The sequence below is a fragment of the Sorex araneus genome, chromosome 4, assembly GCF_027595985.1.
Source record: "Sorex araneus isolate mSorAra2 chromosome 4, mSorAra2.pri, whole genome shotgun sequence".
In the NCBI taxonomy this organism is placed as follows: domain Eukaryota; kingdom Metazoa; phylum Chordata; class Mammalia; order Eulipotyphla; family Soricidae; genus Sorex; species Sorex araneus.
The window spans coordinates 29,181,729-29,194,396 of record NC_073305.1 but is presented as its reverse complement, the minus strand read 5'-3'; the positions used below and the strand labels follow the sequence as shown (position 1 = coordinate 29,194,396).

Here is a 12,668-nt window from a genome sequence, read left to right as displayed (position 1 = left end):
TGTGTGAGTGTGTGTGCGTGTGTGCATGTGTGTGTGCATGTGTGTGTGTGCATGTGTGTGTGTGTGTGCATGTGTGTGTGTGTGTGTATGTGTGTAGGGGGCCCAGGCGTGTCTGTCTCCAGGAGGAAAGAGCCTCTCCTCGGGACAAAAGCGATAAGACAGTGGGCAGGGCTCTTGCCCTGTACGCCACTGACTAGGGTTCAATCCCCAGCATCCCATAGGGTCCCCGGAACCCACCAGGAGTGATCCCTGAGTGACGGGCCAGGACTCAGCCCTGAGCACTGTCAGGTGTGCCCCAAAAGCCAAGAGAGAGAGAGAGAAGAAAGAAAGAAAGAAAGAAAGAAAGAAAGAAAGAAAGAAAGAAAGAAAGAAAGAAAGAAAGAAAGAAAGAAAGAAAGAAAGGAGGGAGGGAGGGAGGGAGGGAGGAAGGAAGGAAGGAAGGAAGGAAGGAAGGAAGGAAGGAAGGAAGGAAGGAAGGAAGAAAAGAAAGAAAGAAAGAAAGAAAGAAAGAAAGAAAGAAAGAAAGAAAGAAAGAAAGAAAGAAAGAAAGAAAGAAAGAAAGAAAGAAAGAAAGAAAGAAAGAAAGAAAGAAAGAAAGAAGGAAGGAAGGAAAGAAGAAAAGAGGGAAAGAGAGAAGAAGAGAAAGAATACAATCATAAAAAAGAGTATATCTTTGTGAAGCATAATTCATGTGAAAGAAAATTCCTATTCCCGGTTCCTTATTAAATCCAATAAGTTACCAAAACATGGCATTAAAATGTTTCTCAGTCAAGGTTAATTATAATTTCTTTGAAGGATATGGGAAAGTACTTGAGCATAAGGAATCCTTTTCATACTCATAGAGGCTACATAAGCATCTTTGGTGTCCAAAATTGTTTTTATTTGCCAGAGGATTCTTTCCCTTCAGATACCAATCATGCAATTTATCAGTTCTAATAAGGGTCCAATGCTTTCCTTGAGATATACAAATTGTTCATGCTTTTCCTTTAGTTTTATTTTCATTTTTCTTTTATCTTGTCCAGCCAAGACCCTATTTTCTTGCCAGTTCTGAGTTTTTATAATTACATGAACTTCAAGAGAAAACGGGCTAGAAATCTGAAACCACCTAACATTTCAGTGTTAAGTAATCCTTTATGATTTAAAATACGGTCTTAAAATATCAATAAGATGTGAGTCAAAGTTAAAATAAATTAGTTTTGACTTTTAATTTCATAATATAAGTCCAAATTTCAGTTGGAAAGTTACATTGGCAGCAAATTTTCTTTCAAGTCAATGTTACATGATTAAAAGTAATTGTTGCTTGGCACATTAATTGACATGACTTACAATTGGTAACCAAGGAATTAAATATTATAGTCATAAGAGACACATAGCAAAGCCTAGTTTTCAGGTTTAAAATTCCCAAGTTGTGTTAGTGATAAATCATTTATAGTAGCAATATCTGTGCAATGATAGTTCATTATTTAACTTTATCTTATACTTTAACCTATCCAACTTCCAAATATGTACTTTTTAATTCTTAGTCTACTGATGAAAAAACTGAAACTTAAAGGCTGAAAACATGAACAGTTTATAACTTGTGAGTTTGTGTTTTAATGTCTAAATTTGAGGGTCCAGAGTGATAATAAAGCAGATAGGGCACTTGACTTGTAGAAAGCCAACCTGCTTGCATCCCTAGAATGCCATATTGTACTTCGAGCCCACCAGGAGTGATTCCTGAGTGCAGAGCCAGAAGTAACCTCTAAGCCCTGCCAGCTATGTTCCCCAAACAAACAAAAAATAAATAATAAAAAACATCTAGAGTTTCTTGCTTTAATCATGAAAAAGCCTAGGAAATTATGAGGAAAGACAAACAAGACAGAGTACAGCACAGATGTTGGCACATGATTTCTTCACATGTACAAGGAATTAGTATTCTCAAATGATGTGTTAAAGAGGGATTTAACATTTATTAAACAACTACATTTTTTTCTTTTTTCGGTCATACCGGGTGATGCTCAGTGCTGACTTTTGGCTTTGCACTCAGGAGTAACTCCCTGACAGTGCTTAAAGGACACTATGGGATGCTGGGGATCAAACCTGGGACAGTTGCGTGCCAGGAAAATGTCCTCCCTTCTGGACTATTGCTCCAGCCGCAAGTAACTTCAATTTTTAAGGTGCTTCTCTAAATATCATTTTCTCTGGACTACTTAACATCAAAGGCATGGGAAGCTCAATCCTTTTAATGACAGAGTTTTATAATTTTGGAGGAAAATTATGATTACTAGTATAAAAATATTGATATCAATCAAATTGTGTTACTTATGGTAAAAAATACACAGTAAATGATAAGTAAAGAAACATATAAACTAATAATCCTGTGGCTACTCTTTTCATGTTACTATTTTGGCATTGTTTTTTTTTAATGTTACCTAGATTTAAAGAAAAAAATTCTACATTTCAGTGGTGTTGGCAGGATGGGGGTGTCCCTTCTGTTTAGGGCTCCATAGTGCTAGGAAATCAAACCTTGGACCCACCTGGCAAAGAATGTGCTCTCTAACCCTTTTATTCAACTTACACTTCTTAAATTTATTATTATTATTATTATTATTATTTTTGCTACATGCAGCAGTCTCCTGTCTCTGTGCTCAGGGATTATTCCTAGCAGGGCTTGATGACCATAATGTAGAGCTGCAAATGGAACCTATGTTGGGTAAAGTCTTATCTTCTGTACTATCTTCTTGGGCCTCAATTTTTATTTTATTTTATCTTATTTTGCTTTTTTTGTGAGTCACACCCAGCAATGCTCAGGGGCTCATCCTGGCTCTGCACTCAGGAATTACTCCTGGTGGTGCTCGGGGGACCATATGAGATGCTGGGAATTGAACCTGGGTCGGCCGCATGCAAGGCAAGTGCCCTACCCACTGTGCAATCGCTCCAGCCCCAAGGGCCTCTATATTTAAGTGAGCCATTTGGTACCGTTATTTCTTTAGTCATTATTAATAAAATTAAAGGAAACCTTACAGAATTAAAGGAGTAAATTTCTTTTATCTATTATTTTTTCCTTAGGAGTTACTGGTAGTTTTAAATTTTCTAATTACTTTTGGTGTGAGTCTGTTGGTAAGTAAATTACTGTGTTGGTGAAAGGCTATGTGATGGAAAACTTATTTTCTTGAATGAGTATGTAGAAATGTGTCTTTTACGATATTTCATGTTATTCAACATCAGAGGGCTGGGTGGAGATGATTAGCATAAAAGACGGGAACTTAACATAAAATTTTTAGTATGATTGTCTTTTTTTAGTGGTATTTTGATAGCACAGCAGGTAGGGCGTTTGCCTTGCACTCAGCTCACTTGCACTCAGCTGGAGTTTGATTCCTCATACCCTCTAGGAGAGCCCCAGCAAGCTACCAAGAGTATCCCACCCACGCGGCAGAGCCTGGCAAGCTACCCATGGCATATTCGATATGCCAAAACAGTAACAAAAAGTCTCACAATGTAGACATTACTAGTGCCTGCTTGAACAAATCTATGAACAATGGAAGGACAGTGCTACAGTGCGATATTTCGTGATTTTATTTCTAAACAATAAATTATATTCCATTCTATCACATAATCTTAGCTTTGTCAGGGTCCAAGATAATAGAGTATTTGCTTGTGTTCACAACATTTCCACAGTATTCCATCCCTACCAGTAGACAGAAAGTGCATATAGACACCACACATTTTGTTTAAGTTGCTTTTTCAAACATAAATTTTTTTTCAATTGAACTTTTCTGCAAAAAGTAGTCATACACCCAGAAAACATAAGAGAGAATGGAAAAGATGGGTGGATTTCTCATAATGTGTGTATTTCTAATATACACGCATGGCAGGCCCGTCATTGTATCTTCAGGATACATCAAATTTTTAGTAATGGGAGGAACAAATAATTATCATAATGAGTATTAATGATGGCATTGATAAAGACACAGTTGATAATAACCAACTACTCAGTAAAGTGGGTAGGGTCTTTTCCTTGCGCGTGGTTGACCAGGTTCAATTTTCAGCATCTAATTTAGTCTCCTGAACTGGCCAGGAGTGAACCCTAAGCACATAGCCAGAAGTAGCCCTGAGCACCTCTGAGTGTGCACTAATAAACAATATATTGTTTTAAGTTGTAGGTCAAAACAAATTATTCAGTTTGAGTTTCTTGTGACAAAACTGATGATCTTACTTTTCACAATAAGCACACATATAGTAGATTTTCTGGTTCCATTAATGGAACCTACCAATTAAAAAACAAAGTACACTATGTCAATTTTTTTCCATATCTTTTTTTTTCTTTTTGGGTCTCACCCAGTGATGCACAGGGGTTACTCCTGGCTCTGCACTCAGGAATCACTCCTGGCAGTGCTCAGGGGACCATATAGGATGCTGGGAATTGAACCCGGGTTGGCCGCGTGCAAGGCAAACGCCCTACCCTCTGTGCTATATTGCTCCAGCCCCTTTTTTCCATATCTTAAAGATTTTCAAAGGCAAGAGCATAATAGAGCAGAGCAGGTACCATTTAAATGTAGTTTCAACAAATAGCCTCCTCTGTTGCACTTTGGAACCTAAGGCTTGTTCCTTATACAATTAAAACCAAACTTAAATAAACTGTCTTCAAGAAATAATGTATAATCATGTCTCTTCTAAAATGTATTATGTAACTAGGTATAGTTAAGAAAAACCAAACCTTTAATATTCCTAGAATCTCTGTATACAGAGATTCTAGGATTTTCTTGCTTTTCTCACCAATATTATGCATAAACTATTCATGGAATTCTTAGTGATGATTGTTAACAAATTAGTTTGTTAATTCATTTGCATATGTGAAAATAATTGTATTAAATATTTCCATAATAAGTCTTCAGAGTATTAAGTAGCAGTGATTTGTTATTGTATAATTGCATAATTCTTTGAAGTTGACTAGTCAAGAACTATGAGTATAAGAAAAGAAGTCTAAGAAGTCTCTTTCTTGCTTTTTCATTTTATAATAAATTGTTGGAATTTTTAAAAACTAGACATCTTAGTACTTTGTGGAAATTTTACTTCTTGTTTAATTGTCATACTTGACTATGGCTATGGCGAAAGCACTATTTCTTGGCTTATAATTTTCAAAGTACAATTTCCAAAGCAATAGTTGTAAATGACATTTATCAAGTCAACTAGTTTTGGTTTGGGGAAATTTTTGTGAAAAGTAGATAAGAATTTTAAAGTTTATAAGAAATTATCTATCAATTTTGTACAATAAAAATACTTCAGCATAAGTTTGATGAAATAACCCCACCCTTCCATGATTTGAAATTTATTATTTGAAAATTAATAAATTATTATTTGAAAATTCTTAAGGTGACCCACAAGACTAATGAAACAAAAATCATAATGTGAATTCAATATTTGACAGACACTTTATTAGTGAAATAATTCGTTCTTCGATTTGGTCCAATCATCATCACAACTTAAGGAATTTGTTTTTTGGGTCAACTGTAATTTTCATTCAGCTACAGTGTTCAATTAAATTTCTTAACATTCTAATATCACTTGTATCACTTGTAGTCCCGCTGGTCGTCGATTTGCTCGAGCGGGTGCCAGTAACGTCTCCATTTTTCCCTGTCACATGCTAGTGCTGCCCAATGATATCTGCTTGCTCCAGGAACAGGAAGAGCCTCAAATTGTTCATTCAGGGATTTGATGAAGAAATCTGACCATCTAGTTGGTGGGCGGCCACGAGGTCTTCTGACGTCCCATGGAATCCAGTCGGTAACAGCTCTAGTCTAGTGGTTGTTTCTGAATCGCATTACATGACCGGCCCATCTGATTTTTGATGCCTTGGCAAATGAGACAGCATCCCTGATTTTTGACTGTCAACGGAGGCAGAACTCTGGATTCTTTCTCTCACATGAGTGAGACATGATATTCCCAGCATAGCTCTTTCGATTCCTCTTTGGGATACTCTAATAGCATTCTCATCCTGTTTGCGTAGGGCCCAGGTCTCTGAGGCATATGTTAGTGCAGGAAGAACGGTGGAATTGAAAAGAAGTGCCCGGAGTCGAAGCTTCTTCGTTCTCTTAACTACCTCTTCGACCCTCTTGAATACATTCCACGCTGCTCTCTTCCTCCTGTGCAGTTCTGGCACCAAGTCGTTCCTCATGTTGATTTCTCGACCCAGATACACATAGCTGCTGCATTCGGAGATGTTCGTTCCATTGAGAGCAAATGGAGCTTCAGGGACCAGTTCATTTTTCATGAACATCGTCTTTTTGAGATTCAGCTGCAATCCGACCTTCACGCACTCGTGGTCAAAGTCAGCAGAGGTGGTGTAATTGCCGACCGTCTATCTTCACTCCCATTCCTTCCCATTCCAGTCCTCGCATGATGTTCTTGAGAGCGGCAATAAAGAGTTTCAGTGAAATGGTATCACCCTGCCACACCACTCTTTAGAATGTTAGAATGTTATGTTGTAACATTCTAATAGTAATTGGAAATATAGACTCCAGAAATACAGGAAAAAAACAGTAGGAATTCTTTTTTTTTTTTTTTTTTTTTGGTCACACCCGGTAATGCACAGGGGTTACTCCTGGCTCTGCACTCAGGAATTACCCCTGGCGGTGCTCAGGGGACCATATGGGATGCTGGGAATCGAAACCGGGTCAGCCGCGTGCAAGGCAAACGCCCTACCCGCTGTGCTATTGCTCCAGCCCCAACAGTAGGAATTCTTCATGTTATCGATATTCTTTTGTCCTGATTAGAGATATTTTTGTTTTCAGATTCATCATTTGGGACTCCAACAATTATTTTAGGCAATATTAATTAAACATGCTTTCCAACCTGAGCATATAGCTTCAGAGTTAACGTAACAATGGTCAATAAAATGTCAAGAAGGTCAAAAGACCAAAGCAGAGATAATTTCAAAGTTAGAGTTTCATTAAAAGTAGTTACATTACATCTTACCACACCAATATGGCATATGCACGAATCTATCAGAATATCAATGCTGGGAACTCTCTCTGTGCGAAATGGTACCCTAAGGTACTTGTAACATATCAAGAAAGGCTCGAGAGCAGTGTTTCTCAACCTTTTTCCAACCATGGCACATTTTCAAGCATGTTTCCTTCCTATGGGTCCCCTTGACTCAAATCATGCATGATCCCTCCACTTCAATGATTTTTCACCAATAGATCCCTTATAAATTTCAGGAGGTCAGCAGGAGCCTATACAGGCCCTCGTTAGAAAGGCAGAAAACTCAGAGGCAAAGAGTTGTGCTGATGGAGTAGCGATAGTGGCTTTTTAAGAAAGAATATGGATATATTTCAGTATTTTAACAAGCTGCCTGGTTCTCTGGGAATATGGATAGTTATTCTCACAGTATAGCCCATAAATATCTGAGGGTTCTGAGATTCTCTTAGGAATCCATAAAGTCCTCTATTTTTCAGTCTTTTTCAAGTATAACTTTATAGAAAACTTTTTTCTTTATATGCTTTGAACCAACAGAATGATGCAATTTTTTGAAGGCTGAAATAAATATGCAAATCTGGTGACATTTTACTAAGCAAGACATTAAATTTATTTGCAAAGCTATGAAAACACAGTGCCATTTTTCTAAAAAAAGTTCTCTCTCTCTCTTTCTCTCCCCTCCACCCCATGTGTGTGTATGGTGGGGGTGGGGAGAGAAGTGAGAGCAAGAGAGCTTACATTTCATTAAAATGCACTATTTTCTTGGACTGGAAAAATTTCTCAAAGGATTTAGTGCACTCTTTGCATGGGGGAAGCCCAGATTTGATTCGATACTACATGGTCACCTGAGCATTGCTGGGAATGAACTTTTAGCTCACAGCAAGTGATCAAAGAACACAAAACTATTTTTCTTACCGTGATGAATCTATTATTTTTTGTGTCTGTTTGTTTTGGGGCCAAACCCAAAAGTGCTCAGGGCTTACTCCTTACTCAGGAATCACTTCTGGCAGGGATTGGGAGATTATCTAGCTTGCTGAATGTCTTGTCCACTGCACCATCCTACTGCCCACTCTATTATTAATTTTAATGAAAGTAATTATGTCTATAAAGTTTAAGAATGACATAGGTATGTCTACTGGCATTACCTTATGTTTCAAAATCTTGCTAATTTAAACTTATTTATAAACATAAGTTTTTAGATTTAGATTTTTTGTAAAGTTAGGCATTTCACCAAGCATTGCTAGAATAATTTATAAAGGTAAAATTTCAATTTACAAAATAAATTAAATCAATAATTAGCCTATATTTTCAAGGTTATGAACCTTCTAAGATATCTGCAATCCACTGACTTTATATCTTGTCCATTATATCAGAATTATTTTCACATTATACTTTTGCCTGATCTTTAAGAGACAAATTTAACATCTGCCACAATCTCACTTTTAAATTCTCAAGCAGCAGAAATTGTCATCTTTCATTTCATATAAGGTAACAATGATTGCAAGGCATACAAAACAAAGAAGGAAGCAAAACAAACACCCATGACCAGCTGGTAAAATTTGAATGTCAAAGTGCTAAATGACCAGTTTAAAGGCAAAAGAAAAACAAACCACCCAGCAGAACTTGATTACAATTTCAATGCATGCAATCAGTGAGGTCAAAAACCTTAAGCAAAGAATGTAGGTGTTGCTCCTAGGTGACTAGCAAGAGCAAATGCAAATTGTCTTATAATAATGTCATTGATTTTAAAAAGGGATGCAATTTCAGAAGTTATAAAAGCTAAATGAATCATCTCAAAAATTACTCTTAGATAAAATGAAATGAAGTGATTAAAATCTAGTATAGAAAGTTAAATATTGTATTTGTAGGGTTTATTTTTCATTATCCTATTTTATTTCCTGCCCTCACACCCCTCTCCGGTGCCAGGCTGTCTTCACTGGGGGCCCCTTCTGAGGTGGGGGATGGGTTGAGTTTCTCTCCTTGCTCCAAGTAGCGGAAAACCCACAGAACACAGCCACAGCCATGCTCAAGGCCACTCTCCACAGGCTTGGACAAGCCTCACCCATGAAGTAACAGACAGAGGAAACCAGGTATATAGAACCCGTGGCTGAGATCTCCAAGCCTGCTGGGATGGAGACAGGGCCTCCTCCACCCAGATCTCCTGTTTTCCAATAGCTTGACAGTCATACCCCCAACCCCCCCACCCCCTGCCCCCACACACACCATGTAATCTCATCAACGGCCAGAGACTGTAAAACAAGGCTCTTGGAAGAGAGCAATGCAATTTTTCTTCTTTACTTTAATTATTTTATTTTATTTTTACTGTATCACTGTCATTCCCATTGTTCATTGATTTGCTCAAGTGGGCGCCAGGAATGTCTCCATTCATCCCTGTCACATGATAGTGCAGCCCAATGTCATATTAGGGGCTCTTTTAGGGTGAGAGGAATGAGGACCATTGATGTTACTGAATTTGCCAAATCGAGTACACCATGAGTAGCTTGTCAGGCTTTGCCATGTGGGCGTGATACTCTCGGTAGCTTGCTGGGATGGAGGCTTTTGGGGCGGTCTCTAATCACCTTTATAGGTGTTCCCAGTCTACTGAATGTAAGCTTTTAGTCGACTGGCATATTGTAACGATCTGCACACTGACAAACACTGCATCTCTGGGCAGCATCTGGGACATCTTTGACCTCAGGTGGATCTCCTTGAGGTTGATGGAGTGCGCCTGGAAGTTGTTGAGCAGCTGGCAGAGCAGGACCCTATCGATGAGGGTCTGTGCCAGGTTAAATATTTGCACCGAGTCCCAGTCACCTGGTGGTCGGCTGACAGCACCCCACAGTGTATGACCCACTGCACGCACTGCTGTCACAGCTCTATGTCCAATGGCGCTATTTTATTTTATTTTATTTTATTTTATTTTATTTTATTTTATTTTATTTCCCACACGGCAGAGCCTGGCAAGCTACCTGTGATGTATTTTATTAGCCAAAAACAGTAGCAGCAACGTGCTCTTCATGTTCCTGGAGCGAGCAGATGCTACTGGGCTACACTAGCACTCAGCATGGACAAATGAAGACGTTACTGGTGCCCACTCGAGCAAATCAATGAACAATAGGATGACAGTGATACAGTGATACAGTTATCCTATTTTATCAAGAACCATCATATACTTTAATAAATTCTGTTTATTTCATTATTAGAGAAAATTAAAGCAAAAATTATGATAATGGACACACAACTTTGACCAACCTTCTAGAAGTATTTACTTCTAATGCCATAATTGTTAAAGTTAACTGCTTATCTCAAAATCAAGATATTTTATATTTGCTCATGACTCAGATATATATTTTAACACATACCATTTTTTTCCTTTCTTCTAAATACTTCTACATTTGACTTTTGTTAGCAGGTGGCAAACCCAGTAGTGCCCAGGGTCCATATGGTGCTAGAGTCAAGAAGGGGAGCTGTCTGGAGAGTAAATTGAACTGGACCTCTTTATCAATACAAAGCATGTGCTCCAGCCCCTAGAATCCTCTTTCTGGCCACTGAAATACATTCTTATTCATCACAGATACATTTATTAAGGACCTTAGATTTTCATAATTTAATATATACTGGACTGGAGTGATCCCACAGCAGGTAGGGTGTTTACCTTGCACACGGCTGACCTGGGTTTGACTCCTCCATCCCTCTCGGAGAGCCTGGCAAGCTACCGAGATTATCCTGCCCGCACGGCAGAGCCTGGCAAGCTACCCATGGCATATTCGATATGCCAAAAAAAACAGTAACAACAAGTCTCACAATGGAGATGTTACTGGTACTCACTCAAGCAAATCAATGAACAACGGGAGGACAGTGCTACAGTGCTACAGAGCTAATATACACTAACTCTTAAAACACAAGATTTTTAAATCAGATATTAGGACTATTCTTTGAAAATGACATTTAGGAGAGGTTGACGATGGGAAATGTACACTGATGAAGGGATGGATGTTGGAACATATGACTGTAATCCAATAATGGAAAAACTCTGAAAATGTGTATTTCACTATGATTCAATTAAAAAGAAAAAATTTAAAAACCTACACTTAGGAGCAGGAGCTACAGTACAGCAGGTAGGAAATTGCCTTGCATGCAGCTGACCTGGCACCCCATTTGGTCCCCCTGAGTCCTGCCAGGAGTAATCTCGGAGTGCAGATTAATCGTGACTCCAAAACATAAATGAATAGTATATAAATTAAAACTACGTTTAGTTATTATAAGGTGCTCTGGGTCCAAAACTTGAATCCACCATGCTATTTTTCCCCAATAATGCACACATTGTTTGTATTCTATATCCCAAACCGTAGCTAGATTCTGTACACAGTAGAATGGTGCTCACTTTACATTTCTCTTTTGTTCATCGATTTGGTTTCTAAACTAAGTAGACATAGGTAAATGTAGAAAAATGAGGAGAAAATGCCCATTCTGGAAAAAATTCTTCAGAAGAATGAGCCAAAGTTTTAATCATTAATGTTGTCTATGGCTTATTGGTTAAGGCCTGAAGAAATGTGATGAAGAAATCTTCCCGATAATAGCCATTGGAACAAACCAAACCTTAAAAGAGCAGATCAGCCTTTCTACATCATGAATTTTGGTATGTGATCTATGTTGTAAGGAGTGCTGCACAAAAATCAACTCTTTTTAGGGCAGCGGGGACATATGCTGAACACTTAACTGCATACCAAAAGCAAGAAGTCAATTTGTGTTCCTTTGTTCATCTTTGAACATAACACAGATGGCCTTTCTGAGCATACTACTACTGAAACAGGTGCACCGTGGTGGTTCGCTTTTCTGTGTTTTAAGTTAATAACATAGAGATTACACCATACTTGGACATAACTACACACTTTATGAGAAGATTTGAAACCTGCAGACAGCAAAAACAGACAATTGTCTTAGAAACAGAAACCGAGTAACCCTTTTTGCTAAGAAACCTTCTGCCCTCCTTTCTCCTCTTACAACTGTTCTCTGACTGTTAAAGTTATAAAAGATGCTGCATGCATGACATAGGAAGCCTGTTAAATGACAAATAGATGAAGTAGGTGCTTTGAAAAGAAATCCTAAATAAAGCTCTTCAGCTAAAATTGTGGCCTTGGCACAATAATGGCATTTATTCAAGCCATTCAAACAACTCCATTTCTTTTCTCCAAGAAAAAAAAAATACACCTCTTAGAATCCCAAGCACCTTTTCATTGTCTTCTTAGAACAAAAGTAACCAAAAATTTCCAAATGGCACTGCATCCACAAGCATGCTTTTCTGTGGGTCTCTGTTATGAGTACATGGATTACTAACTACGTTTTCTTGCTGTTGCCATGCACAGCAAAAACTTATGTGGATCAACTTCCTTTTTCCTTCTTGACCAACAAAAAATGCCACCTTTTATGGATATATGCATATTTAAAAAAATAGCATGTATTAGTGCCAAACACAGAGGCATCTTCATTAACATGTCTGTAAGGAGGGCATTTCAAGGGCAGGATAAAATAAATTTACTTCTTGTTTGATATTTTTTTTTCCAAAATGCCATTCAATTCTCAGTATTGTTTCACCAACAACATTTGACGCTGTCATGCACTGATTTTCTTGTACAATTTCAGATAAAATATTTTTTGTGGATTCCTCTTTCTGGGATGTCTTCTTGGGCTCAGATTCAGAAGAGTTGCTG

The 12,668-nt window shown here is 38.0% G+C and overlaps 1 protein-coding gene across 8 annotated transcripts in view; it reads right to left on the bottom strand.

Annotated features, from left to right (window-relative positions):
- The window catches only part of RBMS3 (RNA binding motif single stranded interacting protein 3), an 803,180-nt gene that overhangs the window by 158,722 nt on the left and 631,790 nt on the right, over positions 1-12,668 (bottom strand). The window lies entirely within an intron of this gene.